The 22178-nt window shown below is 37.9% G+C and overlaps 1 protein-coding gene across 1 annotated transcript in view; it reads left to right on the top strand.

Annotated features, from left to right (window-relative positions):
- LOC148830684 (microtubule-associated tumor suppressor candidate 2-like) overlaps nucleotides 1-22178 on the top strand; it is a 114252-nt gene that overhangs the window by 20716 nt on the left and 71358 nt on the right. The gene's annotated exons all lie outside the window — the stretch shown is intronic.

The raw sequence follows: 22178 nt of genomic DNA, 5'->3' as shown, positions 1-22178 counted from the left end.
CGTAAACTGCTGTGCTTTTGATTACAAACAGCACTGCTGTTAATTGAAAACCCAGCTTGGTTCAAAGTGTGATAAAGGCATGTAGAAGCAAAATAATACATGTGCAGAGTAGTAAGCCCGTATTGGGGAAAAAATAACTTGCTGATTAGGGAGTTACGCTGAGAGGAGCAACTAGATGTATTCCCCGTCTCAAAGGAATATCTTAATAAAAATGTAAAATCTAAAAATAAAGGAAAATTCTCTTTATGTTTTTAAATCACAATTTTAGTGAATACAAAGAAGAATTCATTGCTCAAAATCCTCAAGAGTTTTGGCAACCCATTGGGTGTCTTCAGAACCATCAATGATACAACAGTAAAAAGACATACTGTAACTTGAATTTACAGAGAAGTGCATTTAGAAATGAGATCATGAGGCAATTGTTTTAGACAAATGGGACTGGGAGTCTGGAGCTAATGATCCAGACATTTTGACTCCCTGACTTCTTTCGAGAATTGGTTGGATAAAGAAGAAGGTGAAATAAGTCAAATCCTCTCCTCTCATTTGTAACCAATTTTATGTTCTTATTGTTTGGATAGGTGCAAATTTAATGAGTAGAGAAAAGTGGGAATAAGGCCTGAATGTACACATTTTAGAACCAATAAATCTAATGATTTTTTTATTGGTGATTATAGTTTTAAAGGTTATCTTAATAACCCCAAAACCAAATGATTTGCTTTATTAATTTGGTTCAATATGTCCTCTACTTTGATATTATCAGATTTTTTAAAAAATTCTTGAGCTGTTCTTCACTATTCATCAATTTCCGTACATCAGCTAACATCACAGCCTGCTGATCGGATCGCTTTCATCAGAATGGTCTATTGATCTGTCGCTTTCTGCTTGCTGCTCTTCGTCTCACTCGATAGTGGCTTCTGTTTAAAGCATACAGCTAGAGTTGAACATTTCTGACCCCTAGCAAGCTGCATTCCCACATTACAGATGTTTTCGTGAAAGAGGAGGAGAGCACAAATTTTTCTTTTTGACAAAATATTATTTGTGTCAGGGGTATAATTCAGTGTATTTAATATTTAAATACGCTGTATAGGTAAGTTGGGCATCTCTGGCTTAAAAAGCATTTATACCCGATTCACTGTATCCTTCTCAATGCACTTTTTATGAAATAAAATTTGAGGGATCAAGGAGAGACATCTCTGTTTACAATTTTAGATGTTTCTGTCCTGTACGAATCTGAAGTAATATGGCGAATATCATGTGCTTTTTCATTTCAGCATTTTTTTTTAAATGTGTAAATTCCCTTTAATAAAATATTAGTTATGCTGTCCAAAAACAGTACCTTAGCTAAGCATACTAAGATTTATTTTATTTCCAGAGTAACATAGAATGAACCTGACTTTTACTTTTGTTATGCTGGCAACAGTGATTCAGAGCATTGTTGTCATTGATTAATGTACAATTGAAAACAATGTGTTAGTATCCCTGGGTTATTTTGGGTATAATTGTCAGTTAATGGTGTTTTTAAGTGAATAGCTAGTGAAAAGCTATGTAATACAGTGTATGCTGCTCTATGTTGCTCTTATTGGGTTATTTGATTTAATTCATCGCATTTTGGAAGCTTGTTTTCATCAGCACTGATTAATTGCAAGATGAAATTGTCCCCCAAGATTCCTTCACAAACTTCTGTGTTCAGTAGTCCTTAGTCAGCTTATTCCTGCAAGACCTGATGAAAACATCTTATCAGATAATCTGATAGGAAGGCCTTCTTCATAGTGTTTTGTCTCTGGGGATTCAATTTAGAATTTTGTCCTACAATGTTCTATTCTTATTCCTATGTACATGTCTTGCCTGTTGCCCTTTAGTTCTTACTGTTTCAGTTTAAGCACTTTTGTACTTTTATTGGTGTTCTGTCCTGCACTTTTCCCTTTATGTTCACATGGTGTGTTTATGCTGTATTTTCAGTATGGGTGGCAGATTTCTGACTGATTTTTCATTTTTCTGGGAAGAATTCTAACCAGATTTTCCCATCTGATATGGTCCAAAACAGAAATACAGTATGGCAACTTCATTTCTATGCAGATTTATTTAACCCATTGGCTAATTTCAATTATTGTGCAGCTTTCTTTAAATTAACCATGTTGTAGCTGTTGAATACATGAAGTAAATCATGCCTACTGTAGTAAATCATTTTGAGAATGAAAAGGGGTGTTAGATGTGATATTTATGTACTAAATTATAAATACTATAAATACTACAGTATGTATTTGCTGTCTGGAAATACTTTAAAAAATCATTAGTTTCTAGTCATCCTTAAAATTGCCTTATGTTATTATTTTGTTCCATTGTGATGTTGATTTGAATCTAATCAAAAACTCATTATATGTATCTTGTGTATTTTATTTTAATTGGCTCAGTCTTTTTATTGAATTTTGAGATCTAAGAATTTGTTCTCCCTGAAGAGGTTTGGTCTCACTGTTAAAATCAATAAGTTCAGCCTGAGAGACTCTAAGGTGGTGCATTAATTGGCAAATTTCATTTGAACTGATTAAGTCTAGTTAAATATGTAAACAGTTAGATGGTGCTGATTAATTCCTTTCATGCCTAAAAAGTTCTGTTTGAACGGTGATCTGGTTTAGTTGAATAAACAGGATTGATTTCCTGTTGTGTTACAGGACTGAGGTCCAAAAAGGAAGCGGTATTAGCATTTACTGTAAATGCGTAATAATTTACCTCATGCCCATCATTATTTACATCTTTTTAGCTGACCATAATCTTCAGGGCTGTCTTTCAAATAATTTCCCTTCCCCTTTGTGTCTGTTAAACCTGTGCTGTTGCAGTGCAGTTCAGCATTCATTGAAGCAAAGAAAATCATTTTGAAAACCATGATACTGTGCATATAGTACTTCTCAGTGTGGCTTAGTAATATTGGGACTATTATTGTGGTTACATTTTCAATCTCTCCTTTTGACCACTGCTTATTTTGTGAAAAAAGGTGTGATTTCACATGTCCCTTGTATTTCGTATTGTCTTAACTTCCTTGTGTTCATCAGTTCAATATTATCCTTGCTGAATGTTATGATTACTTTTAGAAGGTGGTGTGAATTTTATGTGTGGATAGTCTGCACATTAAATCAATAACTATGTTGAGAAATGTTTAATATTTTCATTTGTAGTCCAATGTTTTTATATTTGCAGGTGATTAATATTTTCAATAAAAACAATATCCATTCTAAAGTAAAATGTTTGTAAAAGAGAGATTACATTGTGTTTAGGAAGGGGCTTGAATTTATTCCTGATTCACTGACAAAGTAAGGAACCTGTGTTGTTCAAGGCATTTTGATAAAAGGGAGTCATTAGTGCTCTCATGCTGGGTCTGATCAATCCTTAAGAGAAGTCCTTATTGCATAAGATTTATTAGCACCCAATTTCATTACCCGTGATTGTCTGATCAGTTCCTATAATAACTAGTGGAGAATAAGATCATTGCATCATCCAAAACCATGTCAGACAGCAAGCGGGTACAGCACATAAACAGGTTGTCTGCAGGTTTTCAAGAGGCTCCATTAATGCTGACAAAGTACATATTGATTGATTGATCTAAAGCAGGTTAAAACTGACCATTTGAAAGCCTTTCTGGCCTTCACTGTGGTTTTTGAGGGAATAAAGATCTGTAACAGCAGTAACATTACCACATTATAGCTTGATGTTTCTAAAGCTAAGCAAGGCTGTGCTGAGTCAGATGAGGAATGGGAGACCTCTGAGGATCCCAGGTTGCTGTAAGTGGTGTTTTTGGATCAGCTAGTATGCTGACCAGGGAAACTTACAGTATGTAAGAGGTGCCATACATAAATCAAGGACCTGACTACTTTGTCATTAAAGATTTTTTGACACTGTAAAACCAGTGGTCCTAACCCCATTGTCTTAGTTAAATTCCACCGAGGGCCTGTACCTTTACCTATACCTGTTGGACCCCTGAGCAAGGCCCTTAACTCCAGCTGCTCCAGGGGTGCTGTATAAATGGCTGACCCTGCGCTCTGACCCCAAGCTTCTCTCCCTGTCTGTGTGTCTCATGGAGAGCAAGTTGGGGTATGTGAAAAGACAAATTCCTAATACAAGAAATTGTATATGGCAAATAAAGTGATCTATCTATCTAGTGCAGATAGGGTTGCTGGTGTAAATTGAATGGCTTTTGCGAATTACCGTGACAGATGATGCAGTTCAGCAGTAGATGAAGTGAGTTCTTCCCTTCCTGTAACACTTTAGGTTCCTCTGTGATGAAAAGTGCTGTATAAATGCAATGAATTATCATCATCGTCCAGTGAGGCCTGAGCTCCTCTGTTTCTTCCTGAGAAATAATGTAAACAGTGAGAGATGCACAAGTAAAATATGAAAGCATCTGAAACATGAAAAGATGCGAAGTTGCTGCTTGATGCCAGACGAATGTGTATCATTTATTTATCATTCCGTTTTGTAGTTCTTTGAAAGAGTCTGACATGGAAACACCTGCAGGTGCTGTCTTTCAAACATCTGAAATCTCTGGTGGCGTCTGACCTTAACAAAAAGGCTGAGATGAGCATACTGGAATAAAGCCAAACTGATGCTGCCGGAGTACGCATCAATTAAGTCTTTAATAGCTACCTGTTTCATGTGCTCTCTGTTCAGTAAGGTTGACTCTGTTCCTTCCCTTGAGCCCCAGAGTCAGGTAAAAATAATCTCTTTTCCTTCTTTAACAGATTACTTAAGTCACTAAGAATGAGAGTGGCAGTTTGTCCGTGGAGAGTCATACAGTGAAATGCAGAAATAGGGCTCTGTGTGTATATCCTTACCTCCACAGATGGCTGCCAGCAACCAGCCTGCCTGACAGAATGGTGGAGGGGTTTCGATGTCCCCAGAGAACAGGCAGTCACTGTTTGTAGCACAGTCCTAGCGCACTTTGCAATTGGTTGCTATTTTCCTCAATGAGCAATAATGATGAAATTATTTTAAAACCAAGAAAGTTGATCATCTCAATGGTTTGCATGTAGTACTGTCATGATTTTTCAAAACAGTGTGTCGCTGTCTAAACTGCTGTTTTAACTAAATTTTGTTTCGTGTTTCATTGTTCATGTTTCTTTGTCGTTGGCCAGCATTCAGTTCCGTTTAGGGCCACTGGTCTGACCACTGAGCGGTAGACTTTGGATTTTAGTCACAAAGGGATCTTGTCACACAGTACTCCAGTGACCTGCCGCCATTTCATCCAAGCAGCGCTGACTTGCGTCTTGGCATCTTGGAGGATAGTGCAGTCGGAGTTGACACATGAGCCTAGGTACTTGAACTGGGTCACTTTGTTCAGTTAGACCCCACTAGCTGCGATTTTCCCATCGGTTTGATCACCGCATTCCAGGTACTCCGCCTTCTTGATGTTCAATTTCATCCCGAATCATTCAAGGCACGTCTTCCACTCCTGTACTTGCTGTTCGAGGTCATGTCGCGTTTCACGTGCTATCATAACATGTCTACATTCTACATTCATAGGATATTTGTTCTCCATATCAAACTGATTTCTGGAGTTGCCACTAACTTGATACAAATTTTTTCAAAAGTTCATAAATACATTCTGGTTCACAAAAAGAGAAGACGAAGGTCATGAAGCCTTTCCCTCTATTCAAGAATATCAGATGTCTATTTTCAGTTCGTTTCGTCTTAGTGACTACTATCATTTCTGTGATTTTCTCTCATGTTTTCCATTACATCGCAGTGCGCAAGTAATTGCTTTTAACTACCAAGCTGCCAGTATACTCGTTTCAGTTCAGGTCAGGATTGATTTGGCTGCATGTTATACCAATCCCTAAGAATGTGAAACTTCTGTAGTGTAGCATAACGTTCAGGAAATGTAAATTTCTTTGTGGTTTTAATCCACAGCGATCAAAGTCTGTGAATACTAAGGTTTGAACAGAGCATTTACCTTTTCCATCATCAGGACAGTAAGACAGACGTGACTTTCCTCGATTTGTAATCAAGTAAGAAATATTGCACAGAACAATGTGACAAAATCAGTGAAAGTTATCAAGGGGTAGCTTGTATTCTGGTGTTTTGTCTCAAATTCTCAATTAAACCCATTGCAGATGACAATATTTGTATCTCCAGGTGTGCATTCCTTGTACATATTGCAGTTACACACTGTATTTTTGTTTTCTGTAAAAAAAACGTCTGAATGTTAGGTTATGTATTATCACTCAAAAAAACATTAATTCCTATTGCCATGCATTTTATAGTAACACCCAGAATAACAGTGCACAGCAGAACTTTCCAAAGTCTGACAATGTCTTATTAGAAGTGCCAACAGTAAATTTGCCAAGTTGATTTCAAGATGAAACATTAAAAATCTTTTAGCAGGAGATCTGGAACATCTCTCAGAAAGCTGGATTCACTACAAGTGTGGTTGTGTGGTCAAAAGGATTAGACTGTCTTGTTCTGTAGCATAAGTATCAGCTGTAAGTCTGCTGTCTCTTGTTGAGCACCGTGCTGCACTATACAGCAGTAGAAATAAGAAAGCATTGCCAAATTTAAATGAGTAACCTTAATATAGACCCGTGGTTCTCAAACTGTGGTACACGTGGAGCGCCCCCAAGTGGTATTCCAGATGACCCTGGAAATTTGTTGTGTGCACTGAAAAATTGGGACAGGTTTTCATATTTTCTATTTTAATAAAATTAGTTTATGTGTCAAATACACAGCCTACATACTTAACTACGATGATACAGTGCGCGCTAATACTTGAGTAGACACAAGGGTTACTATGTAATTCTATACCATTGTATACTGTAAGTGCTACGAACCTAAGTGACCAATTGTATTACAGTAAAAGAAGGTATCTTTAGCAAATAGGGAGGTAGGAGAATGTGAGTGATTTTGGAACACTGCCAATCTTGTAAGATCTAAGCGTGATAGATAACAGAAAAATATTTAAGACTGTTCTAGGTTCGTTTGAGAAAAATACACTGAGCATCTCTGTATTTTGCACCCATGTGCAGGAAATAAAAACTTCTCTTAACTTCTGAGACGGACTCCTGTTTTTTAAGGGGAAACAGGGAAAACTTTATCCAACAGCGCCACATTAGCCAACAGAACAATTGATCGAAAATCAATACCTCACAAAATTCAAGTATTATGTCATGGCTGAAAGGAATAGATGCCTAGAGCACACCTGTTAAGAACGAGGAGGATTATACATCAGCCATCGACACTAGCTCCGCTGCTGAACCTGACACAGACAGTACTGCTAATGTTCGCAAGCGTAGGAAAACAGCTACAAGGCAGTACAATCCAAATTATCTAAGTTTGGGATTTACTTACACCGGGACAGAGGAAGAGCCAAGACCACAGTGTGTCGTGTGCTGTGAGATTCTCAGCAATGAGAGCATGAAGCCAGCATGTCTGAGGCGGTACCTTATCACGAAACATGCACTCTTGAAGGATAAGCCTGTTGATTGAGTGTCACTCCAGTTCCAAAGCCCAGGAAGCATCTTACCATGCAAGCTTGTGGATTGCTTAAGCAGGTAAGCCCCACACTATTGGTGAAGAACTTTGTTTACCATTGGCAAAAGAGGTGACACGTATTAGTTGTGGAGAAAAAGCTGCTAAACAGCTCGACCTGATGGCCCTTTCGAATGACACAGTCACTTGTAGAATTATTGATATGGCAGATGATGTCAAAAGTACACTGATAGAGCACATTAAGATGAGCAGATGCTTTTCACTGTAATTAGATGAGTCAGTAGATGTAGTTGATTTGGCCAATTTGCTCATTTACGTTAGATATGAGTTTGAGGGCATGTCCCATGAGGACTTTCTGTTCTGTAAGCCACTACCAACAAGAGTACATGTTTTATCTTCTGAATGAATTTATCGAAGAGAATGGCATCGACTGGAAAAAATGCATCGGAGTCTGTACAGACGGTGCTAGAAAGATGACAGGCCGACGCAGTGGTGTCGTTGCACGAATTAGAGAGGTAGCTCCGTATATGAGATGGACGCACTGCAGCATCCACCACGAGGCCTTGGCAGTCAAGAAAATGCCTGAGGGTTTAAAATCTGTGTTAGACTCTGCTGTCAAAGTTGTGAATTGTATCAAGGCTCAACCAATTAATTCATGTCTGTTCAGTGTGCTTTGTAATGAAATGGGCTGCGAACATGTGCAGCTTTTGTTACATACCGAAGTGAAATGGTTATCAAGGGGAAAAGTGCTCACGAGGCTCTTTGAACTGCACTCCAAGGTACAGATGTTTTTGCATGACCAGCAACCTCCCTTGGCAAGTCTAATAAATGATCCAGTGTGGCTGGTTAAATTAGCCTACCTGGCTGATATATTCTCACGTTTGAATATGCCAAATATGGGACTGCCAGAGCTCTCTCTAACAATTTTTGACATGTCTGACAAGATCACTGCTATGAAGAAAAAGCTGCAGCTTTTTGTTAATAAAATCAACACAAGTGATGTCTCTGCTTTCCCAACTTTGGAGAACTATCTACACACATATGGTGTTCATGATGTGATTGCAGTGCACCTCTTGTCATTGGAAGAACAGTTCTCAGAGTATTTTCCAGTTGAGGCCACACCAGAGTGGATATGGAACCCCTTTACTGTTGATGTCGCAGGAATATCCAAGGATCTGACCTGTGCTGAACACGAGAATTTGCTCTAGTTATCATCTGATGCGACTTTGATGTCAGAATTAAAATGACAGTCACTGTTGGATTTCTGGATCCAAAGACAGGGTGAATACCCAGCTTTCTCATTAAAGGCTGTGCAGTTTTTGATGCCATTTGCTACTACCTACCTCTGGGAGAAGGGCTTCTCTGCTCTCACTGCAATCAAGACAAAGTACCGCAACAAAATGGATATGAGCCAGGTCTGCCTTTGATGCTCACTGCCCTCGTCCCTGACATTGCAAGGCTTTGCTCGACTAAACAGGCTCACCCTTCTCACTGAAATGGTAAGTGCTCTGTGCTATTTTTATGATACAGTATGTGTGTGTGAGTGAGAGTGCTCACACGCTCATGTTGGTCATTGAGATTTTCTGTGATTCTTATGAGAAGATGATTTTTAGGTGATACTTGGATGCTTTGGTTTGATCAGGGGTGGCACTTGGTCCAAAACATTTGAGAACCACTGATATAGACAATTGTGATATTTTGTAAAACAAGTAAAGCATTATGCAAAAAACTATGTGAATAGCAGGTCTATTAGTTTTCACATGAAAAGCTGTGCACAAACAATTTCCAAGCTTTTTGATGTCCGTAATAAGGGTCTTTATTATGTTACACAAGAATAATGGTAAGAAACTCTTTATTTCTAATATTGCTAACATTTAATATCAGACTGAACAAATACCATATTCAGATTGAAACAGAGTACATATATAGAGTATATTCTACCAGAAAAAAATCATTTCGTAGATACCCATACTTATCTGTGAAGTTTAACTTCTGAATGATAATTGTGAAGTCTGTTTTGCTCTAAATAATATTACTTTCTTTTTGTACAGAAATTTCCAGTCTAAAGAAATTGGACAGAAAATACCAATGTTTTCTTCATTTTAGCCACAAAAGATTAGTATAGTGATATAAAAGAGGCAGAGAAACCAGCAGTTTGTTCTGACAATGGATGGTGAAGACAATAACCTTGAAGGGGATGTTTATTGAATTTATTATTTGTGAAATGTTATCAAGATCTAGATGAGTTGTGATGTATACCTGGGCACTGTTCCAAAGGTGGAAAAGACGTGTAAACTGGCTTGTCTTGTACAGATACATTAAAAACAGAATTGCTCTGAGGTTCTGGCGTCTAGGCCTGATGTGGGGGTGGCTTTTCTACTAAAGGTGTCCATTTGTTTGGCCTGGTTCTTTTTTTCATGACGTGATTTTTGGAACTATAGGACTCAAGTGAAGTGATTTAAATAATTATATAGAGCAGTACAGAGAAAACAAATTAATATTCCCTTTTGCAGTGCCAGCATGAAGCACAGTGCCTGGTTGTGCAGGAAATAGGCACAGAAAGAGGGAATCAGTATTCCTAGGACTACAGATGCTAGATTTTAGCTCTGTTTTAAAATTCCATTGATCACCTTAGAGCAGATGGTTACTGATGATCAAAACATTTTCTTAAACATCTGTTAATTGCACAGTGGGATTTGTTACGTTCTCTGCTTAGTGTGTAAAAATGCAACTGAAATCATTTTCTAATTAGATTTTGTCTTGAGTGATGTTTTTCCATGATGTAAGGAAAGAGAAATGTGGTATACATAGTTCAGGCACCTGCTCTCATTTCCAATTCAAATGAAACTCATTAAGTTTAGTAATGTAACGGATTTGTCTAGATTTTGAAGTATGTCTGAAACTGTGGTGAATGGTAACATACAAGTCACAGCATGGAATGTACCAAAAACTCTTAACAGTGATTTGTGTGACAATTAGTTGACAGCTTTATAGGTTGTGATAAGTGTACTGTATGTGTCATCCTTACTTATGAGTTGCTTTGACAAGTGCATTTTATAACAATAACTGTGAAGAGAGAATGACCGGAATATTTTTGTTTATAACATATATTACATTTATATTAAACATATATAACAGTTATATTGCATCTCTTTTTTCCTCTGGAAGGACGTTCTTTGTAATCTTATCCAAATCTAAATAAGTTTCAATTCAGATAGCTGTCTGTTACTCTTTGCTAAAATTTTCCATTACCAAGTGTCAGGAACCCCTTAATGTGCATGTATTGTTCATTGGATGGCTAACTTTGGAAGTTTTAAAAATGTCTACGCCGTGCTTTATACAGTATATTACACAATGTCAAACTAATCTGATTGACCATCATATGAAAAAGATGATGAATTGATGGATATTTTTTATTTTGTCTAATATCTGTCTATATACTGTACAGTCTATTAATATGTTATAAAATATATGCAGCTTGTAAGACACAGTTGCATTCATTTTGCAGAAATTATTCTTATGTTAAGAAACACAACTACATTAAATCAAATTCTGCTGGTGGAAAAATGATGACTGTGATCCGATGTTTCTGCTTGTCTTCAGAGCTTGTTTAATAAACCCCCTTTGAACCTTTTTTGTGTTAGCTCTCATTTGTTTGTATGTTTTGTTGTATTTTTTTAATTGGTTATCAAAATGGCCAGATGAGTTCCTTGGATCAATTACTTATTACTAAACAGGCTAGATGGGACACATGATCCGTCCTCTCATTTGTAACCTGTCTTACTGTATATTCTTATGTTCAATAATGTATTTATAAAATTGAGGTGTTTTCTGTCAGAAGAAATACAGGGATGTTCAAGGCTCACAACCATCATGGACACAGGTGAACAGCTCTCTCTTTTACAGCCTTCCCCAACCTCTCCGCTCACAGCGGCTGTCACATGCAACCAAATCCACAAACTCACTCAGTAAAATTAGGTTTATCATTAGTAACTCTGTCTCTTGAGAGAATAAAATGGATATCTTCTGTTGCTTCTGTTGATGTCCTCAGAGTCCTGGGAAGAGAAGTATCCTAGGGCTTAAACAATGTACTACGTGTGCCTCCTACTGGTGACTATCATGGTTTTTTGCTCATTTCAGCTTTTAGATTGACTGTTTGAAAAGCAGGCCAGTGTCAGGGGCCAGACTTTTATATGCTGTCCTTCAGCAGGATGAAATGAAAGGTCAGAAGCAAAGATCAATTAAGTATTGAAATTACTTGTTAGATGAAGGTTCTGCATTAGTTTAGAATAAAAGAGACATATGTTTTACCTTTTCTGATCTAGACAGACATAAGAAGTAATTCACCAGCTGTCAGTCTCCCATTCATCTTCCATTGAGTGTTCGAGCAGTCCATTTAAAATTTGGAGTCACACATTCTGAATATGGAAGGGAAGATGCTGTGCATGATGTATCTGGTTAACAGTACTGCACACTAAAGTAATTGCAGCACTTACAGTATGCAGGCAATATAATAACCAGTATTACAAAACTGATTTTCAGAATATTTTTTAAGTCCCCAATCAGCAGAGTTCTTAATCATAATCCTGCTAACTATATATTGCAGTTACAATGCTGAGGTGAATTTTTAAGTTGAGAGGGAAATGATAAACACGCAGCCTGATTCTACTGTTCCTTCTATATCAGAACCAGCTCATCAAAATTCAGTTTTTGTGAACTGTGTTGATCTTTTCTGATTATGACATTGAATTTTCCACAAGCTGTGTTTTTCACAGCTCATGGTGAATTATAATCACTTTCAGTCAGATTAGAATTTTGTAATGACTGCTGATGAAGGCTGATTTCAGCCTGATATTTTATGTTCCTTCCCCTGCAATTTTATGACAAGTACAGGAATTAGTATTAATATTATTTAAGATTTGCTTCCATTTTTTTCCAAATACAGGTTCCTTCCATTTAATAAAGAGCATTAAACTTGTAGTTGTGAAGCCAACCTCCGAAATTGTGATATCCTTTGCCTATGGTAACATGTTGCCCTTATTTCCATATGCATTCTATATGTACTGTGTTCAATTACCCTGTGAAACATACTAAGAGCAGTGTAGTTGTTTTAATAAATGAATTTAATCAGAATCTTGTATGTTACTTCGCTGAATCAAGGCATTTACAAATTTAAATAACTTTTCTTGTTGTTAAAAACATATACTGTAGAAGCAGTAGCCATGTGGGCCTTCCATTCTGTTTTGTTAGTTTTTTTGTCTTCTCAAGGCATTAATACATTAATTACTGGGATGTATTTATTATAATTTCATAGTTGTTCCTTGTATTTACCAGTTGATGTTTTAAAAGTATTAATAAAATCCTCCGGATCTGTGGCTTTTCAGAAAGAGAGTTATTCAGCCCTACAGAGTCTGCTATTTGGTACGACGGGGCAAATTTTCCCTTGATACAGAAAGTAATATTGTTATGTCTTATTGTAATTGTATTTTGAAACTGAAAATATGAGTATGTCTTGGCCAACTTAAAGATTTTTGTCTCAGAGTTCAGTCATCACCATCACACTGTGTTCATTTGCAAGAAAAAGGAAGGAGCCAGAGTAATTGTGTATCTATGGGACAATTCAAATTCCAATGACATTTAGGCAGACAGTTGTTAATGGTGGTGTGGTTTTATGGTGGCAGGGGCAAAGCAGTTCTTTATCACATTACAATTTTTCACATTAGTCTTCTCTATTGCAGTCTTGAAAAAATCAGAGGAAATCCTTTTACTTTATAGACCCTGCTGGCCAGGTGTTAGTTAGCCAGCCATCAATTAGTTGTATCTGCAGTCACACCAGCCAGCTCTGGGTACTGTAAGTGCTGACTGTGGTTTTGCCATTCTAAAAAGTGCTGAGATTTCCTTTGTGAGTGTGAGCTGTGGAGTTGCTATTTCCAGGACTTTGAAGAGCATATTAATCACAGCTGCCACTTAACAACCTGTCACTTTAATATTAGGAGAAATGTTTCTTTAGGTAAAGTTTTCACAAAGAATAATAGATTTCTATACATTTTAAAAGACAATTCTTGACCCAAAGTTGTTGGATCACTTTTGGTATCCAGTTTAATAACTGAATGCATGATTGTGGATGGCCCATCTTTTACAAAGATTATTTTGACATTCAGTACAAGTTTTTGAATCTTAAATTCCTTTGAAGCATTTAATTTGCTGTGAATAATATGCTGGAACTAATCCAGAACGTAAGCTTCTTAATAGTTTTCCACAAAAGTTTTGTATTAGCAAGCACTACCACCGCGTGTTTGTCAAAAAGTTATTGAGTGTTACATTCAGTGTAAAAATACTCTTTGTAGAATTGTACAATACGGTTTCTTATCTTATTGTCAGTGATGCCTCATTCACCCCAACGAATACTACTTAAGATATCCAAGTAAATAAGAAGGTTAAGATGCAGGGTGCCAATAGTTAACTCTGCAGCTGTTACCTGGACTCTGTTTCTGTTTTTAAGCCTTGAGCAGAACACTAGGTGATTTATTTTAATTATGGCTTATGATGGATGACAACATTGCTTAGCTGAGATAAAACAGTGGCAAAGCAAATACGGTGGATTTCTTTAATTCTTAATAGAATTCAGGCTGAAGATGCATGTCAAGATTGTAGTCCCTCCCCCTTAAGGGCGCTCCGGCTCTTTCGCTTCTGACCTGATTTTGTGCACCTGCCCCTTGTTCTAGCCTCCTTCCAGCCCCCCTTAAAAGCCAGACGCTGATGTTATTCCGGGCTCTGCTCTGGTTTCCGTACCAGGCAAGTCCGGGTCCTGGAAGCGCCTGGTCCAGTTAAGGTTTTAGTTTCTGTTCCTGCTCCCGCTCCTGTTCCCGACCCGGTTCCTGTTTTTAAATCTTTTTTGTCTTGGATGGACCACCTGGTTTTGGATTTTTCCTCCATTTGGATTCCCCCTTGGACTTTCTTCTGGATTGTTTGCCTCGGCCACCCCTCCCCCGAACACCAGCGCACCAAAGACACAGGGATGAAAACAGCGCCCCCTGTTTTCATCCCCGTATCCTGCATGACTTTTCCCCCCGTGTTTTCTCCACTTTTCCCCAGATTGTGTCGTCCGCATAAGGTCCGGAAAGAATGCTTTCGTTACAATGCAAATAAGAATCATTTGCCAGCAAGATATTCTTTGAGACAGCTCTTTGTTCTATTTAATTTTTTATGAGCTTAAATGCTGGGAATTATTGTGTGTAAAATGCCCTTGGGCTTTTAAGTGACTCCACCAGTAAAGATGCTCATGCTCAATCAGAGCACAGGCTGAGTCCTATGGTCTCTATTTCACTGGCTCAAGCCTGTCGCTAGCTAACTGGGCCTGTGGTTCACCAAGTGATGACTCACCAGGATAGGAAGGGATTTAACCAGCCAGGGCCCTTTTGGTACTCAGTAATTGTAAACTCCTGCTTTCTGATTGCCTGCATGCTTACATTGAGGTCAGTGGCATATATAGAGAGATCCTGAATTGTGGATCTAGAATGGAATGGGAGAAAGCCAAAGAAAGTACTTGGGACAAAAGGGTAAAACAAAACAAGGGGATTAAGTAATTAAGTACTTATAACCAAATGTTAGGAGTATTAGAAGCAGGACATAAGGTAAAAGCTACTGAATTTGTAGGCGATTCTCATGTAAGTGGAATAAAAGAAAACATAAATGATGAGAACAATAGAAGAGAGTGAGGTATAGTACTGTATATCAAAAAGAGGTACAACGAGTATGAAGCAAACCATGGTGTTTATGTTGTTACTACAGTGGGTATAGAAAGTCACCATGCCCCTTCAAAATTTGTACCTTTTCTTATATGACACTCTGAAAATAAAAACAAATTAAATTAGGCTTGTTCCATTTTTATTTACATGCAGTAACCCACATTAGCCAAGTGAAAATAAAATTCTAAAACATTCTGAAAATTAATTAATATTACAACAGTGAGTGGATATGTGAACACCCCTCTTACGATTGCATTTGTAAACTTGCTCAGATATAACCAATCACCTTGCAGATCACATAACAAACTAATTGGCTTCCACCTGTGATCAATTGTGGTGATTTTGATTAGTTCAGAATAAAAGCAGCTGTATCTAGAGGCTTCCATTGCTTGGAAGTGCATTTCAAAACAAAGAATCCACTATGGGCAGAAAGGTGCTGTCAAAATAACTTTGGGATAAAGTTGTGGAAAGGCATAAGTCAGGAGATGGGTATAAAGAGATTTCAACAAGCTTTAAGTATCCCATGGAGCACAGTCAAGACCATCATTATGAAGTGGAAGGAGTATAGCACCACCCAGACCTTGCCTAGATCAGGCTGTCCCTCCAAACTGGCTGACTGAGCAAGAAGGAGACTGATCAGAGAGGCTACCAAAAGGCCAATGGCAACTTTGAATGGCAAAGAAAAGGCTTGTTTATGTTTTGCTAAAAAGCACCTTAAAGATGCTGTGGTCAGATGAGACCAAAATCTGTTTGGCCAGAATGCAAAATGGTACGTCTGGCAAAAACCCAATAAATCTTACCATCCAAAGAACACCATTCCTCCAGTGAAGCACAATGGGGCTGCATCCTGTTGTGAGTGTGTTTCTCTTCAGCTGGGACTGGGGCACTTGTCAGGATAGATGGATGGTGCAAAATACAGGCAAATTCTTGAAGAAAACCTGCATCCCTCAGCCGGAAAGTTGAAAATGGGAAGATGGTTCACCTTTCAACATGACAATGACCCAAAGCACACCGCCAAAGCAACCATACAGTGGCTGAAGGACTGGAAGGTGAATGTCCTTGAGTGGCCCATTCAGAGGCCCGACCTAAATCCCATCGAAAATCTTTGGAATGACATGAAGAGGGCAGTCCATCAACCGTCACCACGCAGTTTGACTGAGCTTGAACAATTCTGTAAGGAGGAATGGACAAATATTCCTATCTCTAGGTGTGCAAAGTTGATAGAGATGTATCCAAACAGACACAAGGCTGTAATTCAAGCAAAAGGTGCTTCCACCAAGTATTAACTCAGGGGGGCATTCTCTTATCCAACCCATTTATTCAACTTTTTTTTTCAGAAATTTTGCCTTCTTTTTTCACTTGGATGTTGCAGGGTACAATTTGTAAATAAAACTGGAAAAAGTCTGATTTTATTACTCTTTTTGGGTCAAGAAATGGCTGGATATAATCCTTGATTCAATTAGCTACTAACAAATGGTCTAGGTGAGCCAAGTGGCCTCCCTTTTCTATCTTTTCCTTATGTTCTTAAATAACTCATTCCTTTTGCTGCTGACTCTTGTATAAGACACTTGCTATGTGTCAAAAGGAATCTCAGGTCTTAGACAACTGGAAAATGCAAATTCTGCGGGGATATTATAAAAAATAATTACACTCCCTGTCATTAAGATGATAAAGACAATGCAAAATTGGTAGGCATTGGTCTGTCATCACATTCAGGGCAGGTTTCAGGACCTGTTAAATACAGTATGGCTCAACTGATGAATGAGGGATTTCTCAGCAGACTTCAGTACTAATGCACTTGTCAGATATGAGTAAGAACAGACTTGAGAGCCAAATAAGCATACTTTTACCGTACAGTATACAGTATGTGGAATAAAAGACGTACTCTTCCTGTACAGTTCCCGTCTGATGAAGAGATGATCTTTACTCCAAAGTCGTTATGTGAGGATTTGATTTAATTGTAATGTGAACAATTTCATATCTTTGTTTTACCTGATAAGCAAAATGGAAGGTAAATCATTTCTTTGTGTTATCTTGAATTAAATGACTTCAGTTGATTTGCAGATGTGTCATGACAACTTTCTCCACCAGATATGTTCTGATCTTCTTATTTTCGTAGGTTTTGAGTTTTGAGTTTTGACTGAGAAGACTATAAAACCTTAGCTTAAATAGAATAAAATAAATTTAGTAAAAAAAACTAATAGAAACAGAATAACTTACCATTTCTACCAATTTTAAATTAAAATTAGAATGTGAAATACAAAAGATTTTTACAATTGAAGAACTGAAAAGTTCGTCTTCCTAGCAGAAGGTCATTGTAAAACACAGTGTTAATACATGAATTCAGGAAAGCCCTTGGACCACAGTCTGCCTTTAATTCCATTATTTCTCAAGGCTCAGTAAGATTATGTGGGAAATGAGTAGCACTACTTTGATTAAGAAGACTGACTATTGTCTGGATTAAGACCAAGACTAGGAGCTGTTTAGTTATCTCCATTCTGCATAGCAGGGGATGATCTTTCACTCTTAATTTTCTTTGCCTTTGACATTCATCCCTTAGTCCAAACAAGAAGAAGGATTGAAATAAAAAGGGATATTTGAACTCCAAACTGTTTTAATCATTACTTTTATGGTCAAAGGGTGATCCAAAGGGTGATCAATTTTGCCCAACCTCAATGAATGTATCTTAAGACTTGTGTTGCACCCCTTTAGAGACATGATGGTACCTCCATTTCTATCAACAAAAGCAAGTAACCAGTTTGACCTTGTAACAAAACCAATTGCTTAATTTAGAATGGTATTTTAAAAAAAACTAAGAAATTGAAATATCTCTAAAACTTTAATTTTAATCAAGAGAAGCTGATTCTGTTTTGAACTGGCCAAAGACGGAATGTGTTTATTTAATTATCCATCAGTCCATTATCAAAAATAGAAGTAGATAGCTGTGTCAGAATGCGTAGGCTGCTAAGGAACATGTGAAGGTATATTCCATGCTGAAAACAGAAGAAAAAAAACTATGTTCCATAAAGCATGGAATAAACCATTCGTTATCAGATATATGCTGTTTCTTGGTTAAGGTCTCAGATGACGGTTAATGCTGCGGGTTCCAGGCAGGACTGCATGCTAGACAAGTGAGTCCAGTGATGGCCAAACACACCTAATTACAAACATATGGCAACACATTAGAGACACCTGTCACAGATGTCGGAAGGGACGAACCGTGGAATGGCAGGAAAAAGACCCTATGTGTAGCAGCAGGATGGGGGTTAGCCCAGGCTCAGCAGTTCAGGAATCGTATAGAAACCTATTCCCCTTAGGCAGTGGACGTGGGGTGACCTGGTGCTAGGCGGGTCTCAGGACATCCGAACGTCAATGCTGAGCGAAGGGGAATGAGTGACATGGAAATATATAGCCCCAGAGAGAGAGAGACACCGGAAGGACAGCAAAGCAGAGGGAACCAGGGATAGGACAGAGTGGGAGCTCCCTCTGGCTGCAGAGGGCGTGACAACACCAATAACATAATCAACTACATCTGGAGCGAACACCAACACTGGGATGACTCCACACAAACTCTACACAGAAGGTGCCTCAGTCTGGACACGTACAGTACTGTATCCAGGATCCATGAGCTGAGAGGCAGCAGCACTACCTGCTGTGCCATTTTGCTGCCCACTGCTGAGTATAAAAGTGATTTGAAAAAAAATATTTTTTAAATTGTTGAATTGGCTCAAATAGTTTTCCCGTCATTTATTTTGTGTCCAATTTTAAACCATATTTAATCATCCTTCTCCTCCTCTGAAGTTGCAGTTTGTTGGACTCAAGTCTAAGATTTGCGCACTCCCTCAAAAGTTAAATTTCACATACTTTATGTTTCCTATTGCTGTTTTCAATTCCAATACACATGATGGAAGTCACAAATCCACTGCAACACATATGTTTACTAATAAATGGGATCTAGGTTCTAGAACCATGATAACAATAATGATACGTACTGTAATTCATAATGATACAATGAAGTAGCCCATTTTTGTGTGAAATTATTGTCATTGTCCTGTAATACATTCAAGCATGTACTGTATAGATTTTTTATTCTTAGTAAAATCTAAGAAATAAAATGTGATTTTCAATCCCTTTAACGAGTTTCTCTTGATACTGAAACCAATATGTACTGTACTGTAAATAGGCTCAAATACATTTAATCCAAAAACTATAAAAACCCGGGCTTGTATATGTGTACAGACTTGGTGTTTCTCAGATAACAGCAATGTTGAGGTTTTTTTTGTTGTGAAGATTAGGATTAGTTGTGTGTGTATCATGTTACAATGTCTCAAACCTTGTTCCCCTGGTAACACCAAATTTGATCTTTGTAGCTGGCTCTCTCTCTGTTATTGCGGTGGAAATATAATCTGTATTTAACCAGAACAGTGTGTCCAGATAATTCTGATTATATTGAGCATATTTTGTTTGTACCCCGTCTGCCCTAGGAGACATCACTGCTTTCTGTAAACATACTTATGAACCTTGACTGTTCCAAGTAAATGCAATGTATGACTTTTTAAAATCTTTAATAACATTGAAAGAGAGGGAATGAAACTGAAAATGATGGTAGAAGTACCATTTTGTCTAACAGGATGTTTCATTGGCATTTCCATTCACTGTGCTACAATTTAGTCAGAAAGGAAAAAAAATCTGCACATGAATGGGGGCATGTGTATACAGTATTACCTTTTAAAATTTCATCTACTAAAAAAAGGAAGCTTTTGTATCTGTTATACCTACATCATGCACCCATCAAAGAAACAACTGTTTAAATAGCCATTAAGTGACACCAATGAAATGCTCAATGTTTGAATTCTTTTAGAGTGCCTTTGAAGCAACTGTGTAATCGTGGTTAATGTGACATGGCTTATGTAAGTTTGTCAAAAAACACAGTTAATTTGCAGTCAGTCCAATTTAACTGAATGGTCATTTTTGCAAAACAAATTGGTCAGTAACTTTTAAGTTGTGTTGTCTTGTAAAAAATTCATTGAAAATGTATGTTGTTTAACCTGCTGTTGGTACCAATTCAAGATGTAATTGTATTCCCAATAACTCAAAATATGTACTTAAAATTTAAAATTGCAACTTTCTGTGGGTCTATTCACTTCCTGTCACTGAAGCTCATGATAAATGGGTTAACGCAGAAAGATAATGAGGGGTTAATGTTACGGTCCTCTCAAGTGTCAAGACATTTGCTCCTGCACAAGCAGCTGATAAGTCCTGGGTGGCGCCTGTGTGCCTGTTGCCATTTACAAGCTTTATATTTTTTTATTAGAACTTGCATGTCCTGCTGTTTAAGGCTTTTTTGAGAAGTTGGGTCTACTGCCCCAGACTTTGTGTCCACTGTCCAGTAGCCTCTGTAAAAACCCCCAGACAGCTGCTTGCCCCGAGTGCTCAACAGCCCCTGCCTAGTATTCACTTCCTTACAGTGCTCTATTTATAACATACTGGTACTGCTGAAACTGTATATCTCTATAGAGTTATGTGCCTGCAAGTGTCCCTTGTTGGCCTCCAGCTGAGGTAGTTGTTGTTGAGCACACCTCCTTGTTGTCTGCGGTGAAGTTGTTTCCGTTGTCACGCTCAACCTTGTCCCACTGTGGGCTTCCATGTGGACAAAGGCAGCGAGCGGCAGGTGTTTGGCCTCAGTTGCTTACATTCCAGAAGGTGCTGGCCAGAGCAGTGCCAGCGCTGGGACCAGACTATGATCACTGCATCTTGACAGCACGGATTCCTTTCCTCCCGCACGTAACGCTGGCAGCTCCGATGTTCACAATCTTTGTCTACGGTGTCGCTTTGGTTGCTTCTGTCTACCAGAAAGTGTCTGCAGGACCGGAAAGTCTCCGTCAGTGTGAGTGTCAGTAATGCAAGATTTCACTTTTTAAAAAAATCAACTTACTGATTGTCATCTGAATGTCAGAAAAATGCCATTCTAAGCTTAATATGAAATAAGCTTATGTTTGCAGTTTTTGTGCACACCAGCCTGGAAGTGAGTGAAATGATTGAGCCACCTGGATGCCCTATGGACAGGAAATACTAATACTTACTGTAATACTTTTTGTAAATGCTAAAACTTTTTCCACAGACGTTCGGGATTTACATTTTAATTGCATTCAAAGGCCCTTTTTCCTGTGGGGGAAAGCAATAGGTATTGTCTTATGACAATGCTAGTTGGGATACTGTAAGAACAGCGGACCTGTGTTGATTTATTCACAAATGGCAATGTTTACTATTTTGATACTTGTAGAATGCATTGTTTTCTGTGCACCAGGAAGCATTTACAGTAAATTCAATTTAAATGTCAGGGTTTCTATAATTGGCAGCAGTGAATTGAAGTAAACCTAAAGAGAAACCTTTGTTGACATTATTTTTGCCGTGTCTGCTGTTTATCATTATCACTCATCATAAACAGGAATGCTACAATGGAGATAGCTTACCCACAGTTCTCCTGGGCTCATTAGCCATGCATTGTGTTCTCTGTCCATAGGACAGAATGTATGAAAACTTAGACAAGAATTTTAACAAGGGCTGGGTATACTTGATCTTTTTAGGCTTTAGGGATGTGGACTATGGCCAAAATCTTTTCGTGGGTATAACAAGCTCAGTTAAAGTCTCAGTGCCAGCCAAGGTCATAGCTTTAGACTCAGTAGCTTTACAAATCCAGCCACTGGTTATGTCTATGAGTAACGTTCATCTTCTGATTAAGGAATAAGCTTTAGTGTACAGTATATTTGAAATCTTTTTTATAGTGTCCCATTACATCACGTACATAGAAGGCAGTTTAAAATATAAACACGAAACCTGAAGATTTAGTAAAATGTCATATAATATGCTGTTTAAATTCTGTTTATCATATATCAGTATTTCATTGCAATTGCAGGTGTATATAAAACAATGTTTTTGGAAACTACTGTAATTTTA

This window comes from Atractosteus spatula, chromosome 7 (assembly GCF_055471065.1).
Source record: "Atractosteus spatula isolate fAtrSpa1 chromosome 7, fAtrSpa1.hap1, whole genome shotgun sequence".
Taxonomy (NCBI): Eukaryota; Metazoa; Chordata; class Actinopteri; order Semionotiformes; family Lepisosteidae; genus Atractosteus; species Atractosteus spatula.
The sequence above is the reverse complement of the archived record's forward strand: the minus strand, read 5'-3'. Positions and strand labels throughout refer to the sequence as shown.